This window comes from Dermochelys coriacea, chromosome 4 (assembly GCF_009764565.3).
Source record: "Dermochelys coriacea isolate rDerCor1 chromosome 4, rDerCor1.pri.v4, whole genome shotgun sequence".
NCBI classification, from domain to species: Eukaryota; Metazoa; Chordata; order Testudines; family Dermochelyidae; genus Dermochelys; species Dermochelys coriacea.
The window spans coordinates 57,940,659-57,957,321 of NC_050071.1; the positions used below are offsets into that span (position 1 = coordinate 57,940,659).

At 41.0% G+C, this 16,663-nt stretch overlaps 1 protein-coding gene across 2 annotated transcripts in view; it reads left to right on the plus strand.

The window, feature by feature from the left end:
* ARHGAP10 (Rho GTPase activating protein 10) overlaps positions 1 to 16,663 on the plus strand; it is a 250,366-nt gene that overhangs the window by 198,993 nt on the left and 34,710 nt on the right. The window lies entirely within an intron of this gene.

The window sequence follows — 16,663 nt, forward strand, 5'->3', positions numbered from 1 at the left end:
GACAAAATGGAAACAGAGCTGAGTGTCATTAGCATGTTGAAAACCTTTCAACATAGGCCTCCTCATTAACTTTTCCAGCAGTCCCCTATATACTGAAAAGGAGGGGAGATACGGGAAACCATTGTGAGGAATGTTAGGGCTTGTTTTCACTACCAGGGTAAGTCGATCTAAGTTATGCTACTCTAGCTACATGAATAACGTAGCTGGAGTCAAAATAGCTCAGGTCAACTTACCCCGGTGTCTTCACTGCACTGTATGGACAGGAAATGCTCTCCAGTCAACTTCCCTTACTCTTCTCAGAGAGGTGGAGTAGTGGGGTCGACCAGAGAGTGCTCTGCCATCAATTTAGCGGGTCTTCACTAGACCCACTAAATTGATCCCTGCAGTGTTGATCTCCCCATAGTGAAGACCAGCCCTGTGTTTCTGTAGCAATGTTAGCTTGTTCAATTACTGCTAATGCTCATGCTTCCTTCTAAATGAAGGCAGGAAAGTATTTGTTTTTTTTTAATACTAAATAGCAAAAGAAAAGTGGAAACAAGGTGATACGGTCTCAGTTTGTCAGTTAGGGGAGCCTGTATTGAGTGCATGAGCTCTTTTTGCGGTCCATGTCTACCTGGCGCAGGCACTCACAGGAGTTCCACAGCAGCCATCTGGCATGGCCCCACTAACTGACAGGATTGCCAAACCCAATACTGCAAAACTCAGAAGGCAAGTCAAAATAAACCCATGATGATGATGACGTCTGACGAGAAAGGCACCGTAAACTCCTTGCCAGTGCATGTGCCTTTGTTTCACAGCCATCCAATACGGCACTGTGTCCTGAAAAGAACAGAAAACTTTTAATAAAATAGCCCTGGGTTTAAGGATATTTGCTGCCATATGCCATATTTGCTGCCATAATGCCTACAGTGGAGTTTTTTGTACTAGTGTAGTCATGGCACTGCCTTCTCACCAGCAACTATCCTTGCTTTCTCTTCTAGCTGTATCTGCCCCCTTTTGGTGACCTATGGCTCTTCTATAGGAGGTTCCCTAGGAGCCTCACCCATAGCTTTTCAATTCATTTGATTGATAGAGCCTCCTCTTATCATTGTAATCCTCAAAGAGTAGAAAGAGGAACTCCACACTTTTGAATCTGATTTCTGTTCACACAGTTCCCCTTCGATCTGTCATATCTCAGAATTTAATTATGAGGTTAACTGATGCTCCAACTCTGGATTTGTGATTGTGCCTGGAACTGTTTGCCACAGCTTGATGAAGAGATGAGGATTCTTGAAGCATTTCATTTTAAGTTAGCTCAGTGAAAGGTTCACCTACAACTCAGCACATCAGTGTGGATTTTACTAAAGGAATTGGCAATCTAAAAATTTTTCACCCTACATTTTAAGGGGGAACCTGAAGAGGAACAGATATAAATGAAGGTAATTCCATGATATTCCAGGTGGTAAAAATGTGGCTGGAAAACGTGTTTTGTTTTATTAAATTTATACAAACACTTTAAAAAAAAATTAAAAAGCTTTTGCGTGAGTGAGGAAGGAGAAGTGCCCTCAGCTTGTAATGTCTTGCAGATGGAAGACACATTTCCTTTCCCTCGCATTTTGGTTGCAGACCTTAAGCTGCATGAACCAGTCTTCAGACAGGTTCTGCCTCTTGATACTGCTTTTCTAGCATTCCTGAATCATTTTGGGTTTGGGGAAAATAATCTCTCTAATAAAACTCTCTACATTGTATATAATATATACATGCATTCTTACACACACACACACACACACACACACACACACACACACACACACACACACACACACACACACACACACTTTTTTAAATCAATCAAAGCTGGTCTTTAGGAAAAAAGTGAGGTCAATCGTAGCCATATGTTAAAAATTATTTTAGCATAAAGAAAAATTGGCCTACCTAATGTTCTGCAACCCTGACTCTTACTGCACGTGTTTCGAAAAGAATTATTATTCTGATGGATAAACAAGTCATCTACTGCCCACTATCTGACAGAAATCTGTATTGGTTGCAGTGTGCAACAGTCCTTTTTAACATTTTAATTAATGGAAAACCTAATACTTTTTATGTAGTCTAATTTACATACTAATATACTAATAACATAGCAGTAGAAGTCTATGGGATTTGCTACACAATAACAAAAATCTTTCCCATGTAATGATATGCAGTAATAGAGTTGTCTTTCACACAGTGTACAGGAACCTAATATTCAGACACTAGTATCTCAGGAACCCTGAAATTTGTTTTTTGTTTTTTAATCTTAGTGTTATTTGTTAAGGTTTGCTACCAAAATAAACTAGCTAAATGTCACCCTTGCTCTGAAGAGTGTCCACATGAGAGGGTTTGGACTGGTTTAACTAGGTCAATTTAGAAGCAGATTTAGTGAAATAGGTGCAATTTTTGGGGTGTAGACTGGGTCTGAGTCATAAGCAGAGTTCTGCTTACACATTTCAGTTGGAAAGAAGATGATTATACTGAAATTACTTTCCTCAGCACTGGATGTTCTTTCTTCAGATCTTAATATAAAAGACTACTCCTGATTTCTGCCATTTGAACATGATCCGTGTGGACTGTAGTGGTGGGAAATCCACCCTTAATGGGAGAGGCATTGGCACAAGAGGCTCACAACCCCTATACTGCTGGACCTGGCTAGCTAGCACCATCCGAAAGTGGGCAGTGTAATGTTGTTGGTTTGGGAGAGTCAAAGCCCTATTTAGAGATGGGCTGACTTAATATGATCCCGAAGAGCCTCTGTTTTTGAGTCATCTGATGAGCCTTGACCATAATATGAAGCTGCATTCTTCTGGTGGAATCTCTGAAGTGGGATGTCAGTGCAAACACAGCCACCTTAACAGGCTTTCTGGGGTTAGTCTGCCCTTGTTGGCACAGGGGTGCAAATTGCAACCGCTGTGCTAATCAAATCCATTATGTGACAGCTGTGAAGGGGGCAAATAGGAGTAGGTTGACTAGTTTTTTCCTCTCCCTTTAGAAGCTTAAGTATCTTGTCTCAGAATCTTTTAACTTCTGTTGTGATTATGTAAATGTGAATGTTCTGCTTCAACAGTATAAGGTAATTTGTTTTGATTTCTGTTGACATTGTAACCTAACTGGTCCCCTTCAGTTCATAATCTAATTCACATAAGAATTCCATTGACCTTTTGAAGTAGAGGTGGTGGTTCTTGTCATAACGTAATGCCTATTAGCTGCCACTGACTTAATAATGTGATCCATACTTCATATCATGTGATTCCTTTTAACTTGTATTGACATTGTTAGACATCTGATCCTCTGTCATATTTTTATACCATTTTACTCTGCTGCTGTACATGTTGAAGTTGTAGTGCCAAATGTAATTCTTACTCTTCTGTGGATGTTTATTATGTGCATAGTTTGTCTCTAATCTGTGAAGTTTCTCTTTAAATGAAAACACTGAATGTATTCATCATAAATTCACAGACAAATAAGACTACTTTCTACTCAGTTAGATATCTGTATTATTGAGGAAAAATTGTTCCTTATGATGAATGAATATCTCAACTCTATTTGCTCCTTACCTACATTAGACTTTGTTTATTACAATATGCAAGGTGGAAAAAAAATGAGTGGAGGTCTTTTAACCTCCCAGTTTGGGATATCTGTGCAGCCAACATGACACCTTCAAATGCATGAAAAAATGTTGTTATTATAATCTATACCGTGCTTGTCATCTTGATATCTCAGGGGAATGTGTGAAGCCTTCACGTTACGTACTGTTACTACAGAATTTTTCATTTTTATAAACTACTTTTTGACCCATAGATTTTGTTAATACGGCTGATCTTAAAGATTACTTTTTCTTTTGATGGTGCAATCTGTAACTCTACTCAAGTTAGTTTGCAGAAAAACTGGTTAATTGCTTGAGAGAGAAGGTGTTAGCTGTCTGGTTTTCTTGGCTCTTGTTACAAGTGGATGTTTTCTTATTTAAAATTCTTGGATTAAAGCCAAGGACTGATTCTTGATGTTTGTCAAGCTATTTCAGTTTCTTTCAGTTTTTGAAGCCAACAACAAAATATTCTTTGAACAGAACATGCATTCCAATCACAGCAACAACAAAATAAAAAAAAAAGATAAAATTGGCTAGCCTAGCTGGAAAGTTGCGTTTGGATTCTGATATGGATAATATTATTACATTTTATATATTTAGAGTTTTCCAACCCTAAGAATCTCTGATTTTGGAGCAGGGGAGGGATGAGAGAGAGTTGGGAAGGTGAAATAATATACAAACTTATTGAACAACATGGTGATAGACACAGTTTTGTTACAGATTTTGTCTGACAAAACTTTTTTTTTTCTTTTTAACTGGGAGTAGAAATGAGGAGGAGGAGAAGGTTAAGAGTGTGGGAGTTCAAGAATTAAGGGAGTAAAAAAAGATGAGAGCAAGGACAGGCTTTTATAGATTCCAGTGCCAGAAAGGATCATCATGATCATCTAGTCTGACCTCCTGTATAAAACAAGCCATAGAACTTCCCGGAAATAATTTCCAGATTGTATCTTTTAGAAAAACATCCTGTCTTGATTTAAAAATTGCCAGTGATGGAGACTCCACCACAACCGTTGGTAAATTGTTCCAATGGTTAATTTCCCTGGTTGTTAAAAATGTACACCTTATTTCCAGTCTGAATTTGTCTAACTTCAACTTCCATCCTGGGAAGAGTTCATTATCAAATATTTTTTGAAGAGCCCATTACCAAATATTTGTTATCCAGGTATATACTTATAAACTGGTCGAGTTACCCCTTAACCTTCTCTTTGATAAGCTGAATAGAGTGAACTCCTTAAGTCTGTTTTCTTATCTTTTTATCATTCTTGTGGGCTCTTTTCTGAACTGTCTACAATTTATCAGCATCCTTCTTGAATTGTGGATACCAGAACTGGACCAAGTATTCCAGTAGAACTTGCTCCAATGCAAATACGGAGATAAAATAACCTCTCTTCCCCTGTTTATGTATCCCACTGTAGCATTAGTTCTTTTGGCCACGCTATTGCATTGGGAGCTCTTGTTCAGCTGATTATGCACCGTTAATTGGTTTTCAGAGTCATTGCTTCTCAGGATAGAATCCTGTAAGTATGGCTTACCTTCTTTGTTCCTAGAGGTATACATTTACCTATATTAAAATGCATATTGTTTACTTACACCCAGCAATCTCTATCAGTGGCCTGTCCTCTTCGTTATTTACCACTTCCCCAATATTTGTGTCACCAGCAAACTTTATCAATGATGATTTTGTTATCTTCCAGGACACGGAAACTTTAACTTTAAATAAAAAGTTTAAATAGCATAGGGCCAAGAGCACATCCTGACGGAATTTCACTAGAAATACACCCACTCCATGATGATTCCTAGATTACAAGTACATTTTGAGACCTATCAGTTAGCCAGTTTTTAACCCATTTAATATATCACAATTTTATATTCTAGTTTTTAATCAAAAGATTGTGTGGTATCAAGTCACATGTCTTACAAATGTCTAAATATATTACGTCAACACCTTTATCAACCAAATTTGTAATTTCATCCAAAAAAGATACAAGTTAGTTTGACAGGATCTATTGCTATAACAGAGGAGAGTCTTAAAAGAGGGTTTTAAAAGACTAGAAGATAGTGCTTTTATGGATTATCTAAGGGAGTTTTCCCTGTGTATAGGGGTTGACATGGAAAAAAGTGCAAAGGTGCTTGAAGGAGAAACTGAATGGTGGACAGTAAAGGCTGGACATAATGGATCAAAGATGAGGGTCAAGAATGTGATAAATCACTAGATTTTTTAGGTAAGGTTGGGTTAAATTATAAAGGACTATAAACACAAGCTGAAGAGGTGAAGGGAAGCCTGCAGAAAGCCTAAGGGTATTGTGGTTAGAGCACAAGCCAGGAAAATGATCTTGATCACAACAAATTTTAATGGACTTGAACAGGGGGCAAGGTTTCTGTGGGAAAGGCCATAAAGGAGGAAAAAAAACGAAGTAATCAGACAGAAAGTGATGAGGGCATGTATAGGCTGCGGTCCTGTTTCCCGCAGCCCAGGAAAGACTAACACCATGGCCAAAGTCTGGATCTGTCCCCAGAGAACAGTTTATTTAAAACTCATAAAGGAAAGCTATTCCTCTGACCAAAACCTTTCCCCTTGCATCTCGCCCCCCTGCTTCCGGGCTGCCACACTGGCTTCATACAGCTTTCCCTTTCAGTTAAGCTCTCTGAGACTGGACCCCTTTCCTGCTGGGTTGAAACAGGGCTAGCTGTCCAGCTGGACCCAAGACTTCTGGCCCTTAAAGGGGCAGACCAGGCTGTTACACAGCTTCTCCGCTTGACTGGCCTGAGGACAATGTCTGTAGTCTATATCCTCACCAGGGTACAGTCCTTTCCTGTTTAGGGTAGTCACTTCAGCCTCAAGGGTCTCCATCTTCTTATCTTTTTCTGTTGTGTGCTGTCGCTGTAGGAGAACTTCAGTGCAAAACTTCTTTGCCATCTCCTCCAGTATCAAGTATTGTTGCTCACTTGTTCTCTTCCTTCCCTCTGATATATACCATTTCTTGTTCCCTTGATATGGCTTGTGCCCAAAACCTTGTCCCTTGTCCCTCTAAGCATTCTGCCAGCTGAGTCAGTAGGCTGTTAGGTTGGGCAAAGACCTCTGCTCTGTTCTCATCAACCCTGCACACAATCTCCCTGGGTGTGCTAGTCTTTGGGTCTAGTTCTTCCCCTATATTCCTGGTCCAGGATGGAGCCTCTCTCTCCTCTTGTACCTGGGAACTGCTCAGTTCTGTTAACCGACTATACACTTCCTCCTCCTTTGACTCTCCTGGGCAATGTTCTGCTTCATTTGCAGGGCCCTCATGTACTTCTCTGAGGTCCCAGGACATCCCTTTAATACATGTCCCACCTTCCCACGTCCGAAGCACAGATCTGAGCCCTTCCTCCATGGTGACCAATATGGCCTACATGCTTCTTAGGGGATCCCAACTTCTCCCTTTGTCTAAAATAGCACCCCACATAATTGATGCATTGGAAACGTACTAATGAGATTTTCTGGCTCCTTTAGGGGAACTTCCCCTAGGTCAGATGACTTATTGGGGGCCCATAACTCTTCTAAAATGCTCTCTGTCTATGGCTACGAGGATTATCTCCACTTGAGAGTTTCCCCCCGCCTCCTTCGTGTTGGGGTAGCCTTCGAGATCTTTTCCACTCTGTTCCCAAAGACCTCAGTTTGACTTTGGTCTTGTTACTCAGGTTCCTTGATATGGCATACAACAAAGCTACACTGAGTTGATTAGACTCAAATGTAAGGGATGGCTACAGGGTATACCACACATCCAAAGTCAGGGGGCACTACTGATCTGGCATACATTTCTTGCCTTCCCTAGTGAGAAACTCCTGGTCTGGAATATGCCGCTCAGCTCCCTTGGCCTCCAAGAAGGCTTCCACTCTCTCCACTGCCTTGCCCATGAAAAGTGCCCAAAAATGCTTTACCCAGCTTTGGGCTCCCACAGGCAGGACCTGCAAAAATTGTTCCAGGACCTCCAGGTCTATAACTCTCTCTACTGAGCTAGTCTCTGGACACAACCAATGGGTAGTGAGGTCCTGCAGCCACTGGGCCACTACGTGCATGCATGCTCCCTGTGGAAACTGTTTGACCTGGAATCAACGACTGTATGCTTCCAAAGTCAGTCCCAGTCTGTCTAAAATAGCAGCTTTTACCTTGGGATGTAAGCCAGACTGCTCCTCACTCAATACTTGGTACCCTGCCTGGGTCTCTCCTATCAGAAATGGGTGCCACCCAGGCTTCCAAATCAACTCATCCAAGCTTGCAGCCCTGTCTACTCACACAGAAGTGCTGAGGAAAGCCTCAGCATTGTTTTCTGGCCCCATCTTTGCCAACCCAGTGCAAGGCTTGCCTGAGCCACCCTCTTCAGGTCCAGTAAGACTCCCTAAAGTTCAGTTCTCCAGATGTTTCAGTAACAGTTTCTGTTGCTGGGGTTGGAATTCCAGCCACTGCTATTGAGTGGCAAGCTGAGCGTCCTGCTATTTCTGTTGACTCTGCAGGAGTTGAAGGAGGAGTGCCTGGGTCTGCTGCTGCTGTTCTACCAGTAGACTGACAATGTCCTCTTTCTTTTCTCCTAGTATTAAAAAAAAGACAGACAACCAAACAAGGGGAGAGGCAAATCCTGATCTTTCCTGTAGCTGCTTCAATTTCCTATCTGTTCCAGGGACCAGTCACCTGTCTGCATTCTCCACCACATGTAAGGCCGCTGGCCTGTCTTTCTCAGCATCTTTTCATCAGAGCTCAGTTTAGTATTCAAAGACAAAACAAAGCTATTCTCCTGATCAAAGCAGTTTGCAGGGGCTCAGAGGCCTTTCCCTTCGTATCTTTCGATGCTGCTTCAGGGCCTTCCACAAAAACCTACTTGCTTCCTGCCATTCTCCTCTTCAGCTGAGCTCTCTCAGCCCTTTTAGGAGTCTCTTGACCCCCTTCTCAGCTGGGTCTGAATTGAACAGGGCGACTGGCCTGAGGCCCTTTGGTCCTTTGGACCATGCCATTACAGCACAGAGGCAGAGTTGTAGTTATGTGGACTGAGAGGAAAAGTTGGATCTTGTACCTATGTAGGAAGAAGAGGCAAGATGTAGAAAAAGCCTGTATATATGGCTTGAGAGAGAAGGCCAAGACAAAAGTGATATGCACGCTCACAGACTGGGTAACCCAGATGATGGTAGTGTTGCCAATGATTATAGAGAAAAAGGGGTAGGGTATAGTGCTGGGGAAAAGGAGTATCAAGAACTCAGTTTTGGTCTCACAGAGTTTCAATCGATGTGTGGATGTTTGAGGACAACCCACGCAGAGTTGTCCTAAAGATTGGCTGAGACATTGGAATGGGTAGAGGGAGATTTGTGAGTTATCAGCATAAAGATGATAGTCTAAATTAGGCTTGCAGATAAGAGCACCCAGAGATAGGGTGTAGTAAGAGAAAAGAAATTGGGTGGGGATGAAGGCTTTGAGGAACACCCATGAAACGCTCAGGACAACAGTCCACTCAATGATACACTGAAGGAAGTGATCAGAAAGGTAGCCCTCTAGCTAATTTAAGTAATGGCAATGAACTTCAAAAGTAATTACGTTCTGCCTATTTTTCTATATAGAAGCTACCTATAATGAAGAGGCTTTGGGAGAGGGAGGAGAACTGAAGGTTCCTGATGCCCCTCTTTAAAAGAATAAAAGATATCAATCCAGTAATGCAATGCCACATTTACACCTACAGAACTTGACAATGCTTCTCAGAATTTGACAATGTAGAAGAAATGGGGGAAAAACCACAATAGAGGAAAAAATTAACAATCTACAGAATCTAGGAATCAATTAATCTACTGAATTTTTAAAAAAACAAGCCACCCACTGTGCCAGTAAAGTGCTTGACATCATAGATACAGTGGACATCATAATGCTTTCAGGCTGCTCTGCCCTCTGAACCTTTCTAGAATTTTACTGGCTTTTCAAAGCAATACATAAAAAATGGGGGGAAAGAAACTAAATAGATAGCAATCAATATAAATTAAAAGTTTGAAATGTGAAAAATTGATAAGGAAAGCTAAAGACATCAAGAGAACCTCCATGGCTGGCAGGGCTAAGAATAATAAGGAGTTTTAAAAGTATATTAGCAGCAAAATAAATTCTAGCTAGAATCTAGGGCCATTACAAGATGGTAAAATTGTTAATGATGCAGAAAAGACAGAAGTGTTCAATAAATATTTGGAAAAAAGCAGGATGATGTACTCATATTACTTGAGGATAATGGAATTCTTTCCAGTCCATTAGTAACTAAGGAGGATGTCAAACAACATCTTGTAGGGATAAACATTTTAAAATCAATGGGCCCAAATGAACTTGCACCCAAAAGAGGCCTAAAAGAGTTGGCTGAGGAGACTTGTTAATTCTTAATAAATATTACTATACTGGGGAAATTCCAGAAGACTAGAAGAGTGCTAATGTTCTGTCAGTATTCAAACAGGGCAAGCAGAATGACCCAGGAAACTAGAGGCTGGTTAGCGCAACATCAATCCCAGGAAAATTAATAGAAAAATTGATGTGGGTTTGTGACAGATATGACAATATCCTGGAAAACCTATTTTGAATTAAGTAAAAGTATCTTAGGAGATCATTGTGTTAAAAATGCAAATGTTTATGTGTTGTTGTGGGATGGTTCTTTTAAGGGGGAGAAAGGATTAATGTAAACACTGGGAAGTGTTATGTGCTTCAAATGACTCTTTAACAAAACAAAACAAAAAGACCCCAATGGACCAGACAAGACTGAATTTAGTTGAATGGAGTTCCTAGGAAACAATTGGGAAGAATGGAATCCCCTCCAGAGCCATCCTTTTGAAATTGTGCCCTGAAGAGAAATCCATTATCTGGCTGATTACCTATTCACCTATTCAAAAGCCCAAACTAGATAAAGGAAGGACTCAGTAGCTCATGGGGGGAGCTAGTTCTGAGCAATAGCTGTTATGAACCTCAGGAAAAACTCCTGTGTGAGGCATGAAGGGCTAATTACCAACCAGAGCCCTTGCTGGAGTTAGGGGATGGTCTCTGGTAAGCTTACTAGAATGCATGTAGGTTCTTTTATTTTTTTAAAATATATTTTCTCTGTAATGCTTCTACTATAGGAATAAAAGTGCTTGCTTAGAAAGAACTTTGCGCTAACTTATAACTGTGTCTTTTCTCTGAGGAGAAAAGTAAAGCAAGCTGGCTTAGGAAATCTGATTTTGCTGGGGATGCCACAGTATAGGCAGGAAGCTGTGCAGTCTGGAAATCCCAGTCAAGAGGGGGAACAATGGTGGCTGAGGAGCCTGGTGCCTAGAATGGGCGCTGGACCATAGAGGGATAATAAAGGTGCAGTTTCCCTGAACTGTGACAGGATTCACTTGATAAAGAATAAACGGGTTAGAATGTAAGTAATGCCTGTAAGCTTTTATGTGAGATTGGTTTTGTCAAACAATTCTAATTTCATTCTTTGATGAGATTACAAATTTTTAGGAGAGTGGTAGGAAAGAGCAGAAATAAGGTCAGGATGGAAAAGGACACATGACCAGAGGGAGGAGAAATGTGGGGGGACGACAGTCTCCCATCCCAGATGATATCTGGGATTTAGCCAGAGCTGGCGGAGGTGGTGGTATCATCCAGGTCCCTCTCTCTCTGTCCTGGTGTGGTAAGGACATCCCTCCGGATTTGGATGATGGACTAACTATACTAATTACACTAATTAACTAAATTAGCTACAACTACACTAATTACATTAATTAACTAAACTAATTACACTAATTCAGACTTTCTTTCTCCCTTTTGCCCCTTTTCCCATCACTGTTTATTGTTATAGGTTATTGTGACATTTTGTGGATTTTTATCCAGTTTCCCCACAGTTAGACTCGCAACTGAGGTAGGCCTACTAGGCCCCAGCTATTACTACAACTCCCTTCTGGCCCTAAACTCTATGATCTATGAAAATTAATTTAGAATTTGGGGGACATAACTTAGTCTCCAAAACTAACACTGAGATTATCTATGTGTAGCAAAAAATCTTTTGTGTTACTAGAAGGTAACACTGTAATATGTTGTTCTAAACTGATGAAGGCACATCCATATCAATATTTATGCTATAGGAAAGAAATTGTGACAAACTGTAAAATCTACATGTAAAATCCTGACCCCATTGAAGTCAATGGGAGTTTTGTCATTGACTTTAGTGGATCCAGGATTTCACCCTGTGTCTGAAGGACTTCATATTGTACATACAACTTATAATATGGAAGCACTGCCAAGCCTACCTGTAAACTAAAATAACCCTCCTCCCGAGTATTTGCATACTAATAGAAGTGCTTTATATTCTTGACCTGTCTGCGTGCATTTATATAGATTATATTCCCATTTGACGGTTTGTGATTGTAAATGTTTAGCAAATCACAGAACTAGACAAATCCTCCGAAACGGTTATGTTGACTGAGGATCTTGGTGCTATCAGTGTAACTGGGTCTTTAGCAAGACTTTAAGGGGAAATGTGCATTATGACTTAGTTTTAGTTTTAAAGAATTAGAATTAACTTACCTTATGAAGTAAGATTACAATATTACTGTCTAATCTTTAGAATATGTTTCTGATTTTGACATGTATACCTGTAACAGAGATGTAATGAATTAGTTTTTACTTGACACTTGTACAGTTCTCATGGCATGTCATGCCATGCAAATTAGAACAGCAATATTGAAGAATTATCAGCTCAAAGTATCATTGCAAAGCAGTAAAGCAGTGCAGCTGTTCTGTGAGTGAGCAGGATTAGGCTAGAATATGAATGACTCATTTTCTGAGGTTAGCATTCTCCTACTCAGAGTTTCATACTTTGCTACTACAGGCTAATTTAGATCCTTAAATTAGCAGCTACTTTAGGGAGAAATTTTCAGATGATCACTTTTTATCACTTGAGTGTCTTTAGTTGTATGTCATTTTAATCTCTAAGGAAGCTGTTCTTTCAAAGGTTTCAGAGTAGCAGCCGTGTTAGTCTCTATTTGCAAAAAGAAAAGGAGTACTTGTGGCACCTTAGAGACTAACACATTTGTTTGAGCATAAGCTTTCGTGAGCTACAGCTCACTTCATTAGATGCATTCAGTGGAAAATACAGTGGGGAGATTTATATACATAGAGAACATGAAACAATGGGTGTTACCATACACACTGTAACGAGAGTAATCACTTAAGGTGAGCTATTACCAGCAGGAGAGCGGGGGGAGGGGAGGGAACCTTTTGTACTGATAATCAAGGTGGGCCATTTCTAGCAGTTGACAAGAACGTCTGAGGAACAGTGGGGGGTGGAGGGGGGGAATAAACACGGGGAAATAGTTTTACTTTGTGTAATGACCCATCCACTCCCAGTCTCAGTTAATTGTATCCAGTTTGCAAATTACTTCCAATTCAGCAGTCTTTCATTGGAGTCTGTTTTTGAAGTTTTTTTTGAAGAATTGCCACTTTTAGGTCTGTAATCGAGTGACCACAGAGATTGAAGTGTTCTCCAACTGGTTTTTGAATGTTATAATTCTTGACATATGATTTGTGTCCATTTATTCTTTTATGTAGAGACTGTCCAGTTTGACCCATGTACATGGCAGAGGGGCATTGCTGGCACATGATGGCATATATCACATTGGTAGATATGCAGGTGAAGAAGCCTCTCTGATAGTGTGGCTGATGTGATTAGGCCCTATGATGGTGTCCCCTGAATAGATATGTGGACAGAGTTGGCAACGGGCTTTATAGCTAGGATAGGTTCCTGGGTTAGTGGTTCTGTTGTGTGGTGTGTAGTTGCTGATGAGTATTTGCTTCAGGTTGGGGGGCTGTCTGTAAGCAAGGACTGGCCTGTCCCCCAAGATCTGTGAGAGTGATGGGTCGTCCTTCAGGATAGGTTGTAGATCCTTGATGATGCATTAGAGAGGTTTTAGTTGGGGGCTGAAGGTGATGGCTAGTGGCATTCTGTTATTTTCTTTGTTGGGCCTGTCCTGTAGTAGGTGACTTCTGATACTCTTCTGGCTCTGTCAGTCTATTTCCTTGCTTCAGCAGGTGGTAGTTGTAATTGTAGTTGTAAGAATGCTTGATAGAGATCTTGTAGGTGTTTATCTCTGTCTGAGCGGTTGGAGCAAATGCGGTTGTATCTTAGAGTTTGGCTGTAGACAATGGATCGTGTGGTGTGGTATGGATGAAAGCTGGAGGCATGTAGGTAGGAATAGCGGTCCGTAGGGTGGTATTTATGTGACCATTGCTTATTAGCACTGTAGTGTCCAGGAAGTGGATCTTTTGTGTGGACTGGTCCAGGCTGAGGTTGATGTTGGGATGGAAATTATTGAAATCCTGGTGGAATTCCTCAATGGCTTCTTTTCCATGGGTCCAGATGATGATGTCATCAATGTAGCGCAAGTAGAGTAGGGGCATTAGGGGACGAGAGCTGAGGAAGCGTTGTTCTAAGTCAGCCAGAAAAATGTTGGCACACTGTGGGGCCATGCGGGTACCCATCGCAGTGTGGCTGATTTGAAGGTATATATTGTCCCCAAATGTGAAATAGTTATGGGTAAGGACAAATTCACAAAGTTCAGCTATCAGGTTTGCGGTGACATTATCGGGGATACTGTTCCTGACGGCTTATAGTCCATCTTTGTGTGGAATGTTGGTGTAGAGGGCTTCTACATCCATAGTGGCCAGGATGGTGTTTTCAGGAAGATCACCGATGGATTGTAGTTTCCTCAGGAAGTCAGTGGTGTCTCGAAGATAGCTGGGAGTGCTGGTAGCGTAGGGCCTGAGGAGGGAGTCTACATAGCCAGACAATCCTGGTCGGGATTCCAGGGATGTGTCTGTGCGGATTTGTTCTTGTGCTTTTTCAGGGAGTTTCTTGAGCAAATGGTGTATTTTATTTTGGTAACCGTCAGTGGGATCAGAGGGTAATGGCTTGTAGAAAGTGGTGCTGGAGAGCTGCCTAGCAGCCTCTTGTTCATATTCCGACCTATTCATGATGATGACAGCACCTCCTTTGCCAGCTTTTTTGATTATGATGTCAGAGTTGTTTCTGAGGCTGTGGATGGCATTGTGTTCTGCACGACTGAGGTTATGGGGCAAGTGATGCTGCTTTTCCACAATTTCAGCCCGTGCACGTCGGCGGAAGCACTCTATGTAGAAGTCCAGTCTGTTGTTTCGACCTTCAGGAGGAGTCCATCCAGAATCCTTCTTTTTGTAGTCTTGGTAGGAAGCTCTCTGCGGGTTAGTATGTTGTTCAGAGGTGTGTTGGAAATATTCCTTGAGTCGGAGACGTCGAAAGTAGGATTCTAGGTCACCACAGAACTGTATCATGTTCGTGGGGGTGGAGGGGCAGAAGGAGAGGCCCCGAGATAGGACAGATTCTTCTGCTGGGCTAAGAGTATAGTTGGATAGATTAACAATATTGCTGGGTGGGTTAAGGGAACCACTGTTGTGCCCCCTTGTGGCATGTAGTAGTTTAGATAGTTTAGTGTCCTTTTTCTTTTGCAGAGAAGCAAAGTGTGTTTTGTAAATGGCTTGTCTAGTTTTTGTAAAGTCCAGCCACGAGGAAGTTTGTGTGGAAGGGGGATGGTGAAGAGCTGGTGGGAAAGGCAGGAGTTGACTGCTTTGATGAAATTCTGCTATTTCAGTGGAAGAAATTGACTTGGATAAAGTAGTTGTGAGGTGGAGGACAATGGCTTTTAGCCTCTGAGGGTGTTCCTAGTAGACAATATTTAAATTAAAAAAAAGGGGGGGGGAAAGGAAATCAGATCAGTGAAACAGTAAAACATTCAACTCAGATTAGATTATATCAAACTGAACCATTCTTTGTGGGGATTAATTACCAGTGTCAATTATTGAATTAGAACATATTTGTAGGGGTTTTTTTTTTCATGCAGAGTACTGAGTACACAATATGCAGCTTCTCAGACTAATGCTACAATTTAGAGACCAGATCAGATAATTGATAATTGATCAGCTATTGATCAGATAATTATATAGACATGAAATGGTAGGATTTGGGATGTATAGCTTTTGCCTGAAGGAGTTGAACTTGATGATGAGGTTGAGGGGTCATCACCATATAATATTTTTAATATGGTATTAATCACCACTTCTCTGGGATGTGTTGGCATATGTTAGTAGGAGTAGAATTGAAGGTGCATGGAGGGAATCCTGTGAAGGTTGTCTTGAATATTTATTATTACTAGCGTATATTTATATTATGGTAGCACCCAAAGGCCCCATTCGGGGGTGGGATAGCTCAGTGGTTTGAGCATTGGCCTGCTAAACCCAGGCTTGTGAGCTCAATCCTTGAGGGGCCCATTTAGGGATCTGGGGCAAAAATTGGGGATTGGTCCTGCTTTGAGTAGGGGGTTGGACTAGATGACCTCCTGAGGTCCCTTCCAATCCTGATATTCTATGATTCTATTCTATGAATATTTGTAATCTCTCATTTTATACATTCCTCCAGACATTTCTAACTATACATTTAAAAATGAAAAGCTGTCTTCTAAATAGATGGATCCAAGCAGAACAGCTCAATGTGGGATGGTTTTTGTCTTGGGGAATCTCATAACACAGTGGTGCGGCATACCTGTAATTTTGTCATTGTTTGCGATGAAATAGATGCTCTGTTTCTTAAACGGTCTCTAGTGGCAGAGAAACAAAGGTGCCAGCTAAATAAATCATCTCTGAATATTTTACACGCTAGGTGATATTCTAGGAGCAACATGTAAACAATCAGCTGACCAGAAAACGATGGGGTTAATTACAGATTAGCAGCAGCAATACACTAAAATGTCCTAAAGATATCACGTGTTTCACAACTGTCTGCTTGTTATAGGTTTGTTTCCTATTGTGACCTTTGTAAATTCCACAGTCTTGCATTTGATACGATTATGATTATTGCATTAGCTTGTGAAAGATCATTTCCCGGAGTGTTTATGTTACATTATTGGTTTTAAGCTAAGAAAGATAGGGGACCCAAAGAATCCCAGTCTGAACAGGAAGTCCGTCATAAATTACCACTCAGTGGAATGCCAGCTTGATTTGCTTAGCAGAGGTAACCTTCTAACAAA